General features: G+C 34.1%; 1 non-coding gene across 1 annotated transcript; it reads right to left on the reverse strand.

Annotated features, from left to right (window-relative positions):
- Positions 1-1737: 1737 nt before the first annotated feature.
- Positions 1738-1844, reverse strand: LOC131223315 (small nucleolar RNA R71). The gene has a single exon (XR_009160386.1). It is a non-coding gene; the product is annotated as a small nucleolar RNA R71 (small nucleolar RNA).
- Positions 1845-2154: the final 310 nt, after the last annotated feature.

Below are 2154 nucleotides of genomic sequence, written 5' to 3' on the forward strand. Positions count from 1 at the left end.
ACCGAAGCGTAACAAAAGTGCAGAAATTCAAGATGGTATAAAGTCGGTGTGGAATTTTCCTATTTAAAGGGGTGATTTAGGCTGTTTTAGAGACAATTTAGGGTTTGAGAGAGAGAACAAGAGGTTGTGGAGCTTCTACAGTGTCGTTCTTCTTCTCTAATATTTCGATTCTAAGTTCTTTTTCATGTTTTTGTTAGAGTTTAGTTCAACTATGACAATGGTTGGCTAAATCTTTTACCTATGGCTAAGAGGTGAAGCTTGTAGTTATTTTTAATGTTCTAATTTACTTTGATTCAAGTTATTTGTTTTGAATGATGAACAATTAATTGATTTTGGTTTTAATAAAGCTTTGGTTTTAGTTTACTTTGATCCATTGTCAACTCCAAGCACTTTGGATGCTAATTATGAAGGCTAAGATTTTTTACTTATCTCTTTTGCAAGGAATTAATCTATAAAATTCATTTATCTATCATATACTACAGTCATGATAGATATTTTAAATTCCCTACGATTAATAACTTTATGCTTTATGTGGGAACTGAAACAAATGAAGTTCAAAATCTCTTTTGGTTTGTGAACGTCGAATTAATCCCTCTATCATCAAGCTAGATAGGATAAGACTTCGATACCGATTGAGTTATCTGATTGAATCAACTGAATTAGGCATTGAGAATGGCTAGAAGTGTATCCTTGGCACTCTAGTATTTTATTTTATCAATTTTCTCTACATTACTCAAATTTACGTCATTATTTAAGTTTCATAGTTAATTTTAGCTCTAGTTATAGTTTTAAAGTATTTTAAGAATGCATAAATATAAGTCCCTAAGGATTTGATCCCGGTCTTACCGGGTTAAAACTACAACTCAGCCATGCACTTGGGGTTGTCATCCTTTTAGATTGATTAAGCTTTTGGTGTTGTTGTAGGGGACTTCGGCTGCGTTTTTCTGAAATACTTTAGGGTTAGAGTTCGTTTTAAATTAGGATTAGTTTTTTTTGTGTTTCTAGGTTAAGAGTTTTCTCATAAATTTAGGTACTATCATTGCTTTTGTTTCACAGAATCTAACCTGGAATCGTCAATCGGATACTATACTTCCAATCATCTTGCTTTAAATTATTTTTTATTTTTATTTTATTGTATAAGTTTTAATTTTTCTAGAAGTATAAGCAGGTTTAAAATTATGTTTGAAAGGCTAATGCCTAAGTGGGTCCGTGATAACACTCTTCATCTTCTAAGTGAGGGAGGACTAGTTGAAGGATTGTCCATCCATCACCTTGTTAGAAAATACCTGAGATCCTCTAAATTGGCCAAGAACATGGCTAAGAATAAACCCAATTGGCATGCTGAAGAACAAGATAATAATGATGTGCACAATGGTCCTTCAGCTAAAACCTTACGTGATTATTTACAACCAGCTATGACGATCACTCCTTCCTACATAATTTTTCCACATAATGCAGGAATGTGGACTTTAAACTAGGAGTGATCTAACTACTTCCAAAATTCCATGGACTTTACTCTTAAAGTCCATATCTACATCTCAATGAATTTGATGAGATTGTAGTCATCCTACACCTCAATAACGTGTCTGATGATACCCTAATATTGAAATTATTTCCTTTTTCATTGAAGGAGAAGGCCAAGTTCTGGCTTCACTCCTTAAGGTCGAGATCAATTGGGACATGGCTTAGATGACCCGGGAGTTCCTTAAAAAGTTCTTCCCAATTCATAAGACCAACACCCTTAGAAGGGTCATTATGAACTTTTTACAAAAAGATGAAGAAACCTTCTTCCAATGATGGGAAAGGTTTAAAGAACTTTTAAGTGTTTGTCCACACCATTACTATGAAATTTGGCAGGTAATAAGTTTTTTCTATGATGGACTAATTTCACCAATGCATCAATTTGTAGGGATGAAGTGCAATGGGGAGTTCATGAATAAGGATACTGATGACGCATAGGACTACTTGATAAGTTATCTGAAAATGCGTAGTTTTGAGATACTTCAAGCAAGTCGACCCATCCCAAGTCGACTCAACCCAAGGAAAAATGAGGAATTTACGTCTTAAGAGAAGAAGACGATATTAACGCTAGGGTAGCCAACTTTACAAGAAAAGTCAAGGTCATGGAATTGAAAAAAGTAGAAACGGTCAAAC

Source organism: Magnolia sinica, chromosome 1 (genome assembly GCF_029962835.1).
Source record: "Magnolia sinica isolate HGM2019 chromosome 1, MsV1, whole genome shotgun sequence".
In the NCBI taxonomy this organism is placed as follows: domain Eukaryota; kingdom Viridiplantae; phylum Streptophyta; class Magnoliopsida; order Magnoliales; family Magnoliaceae; genus Magnolia; species Magnolia sinica.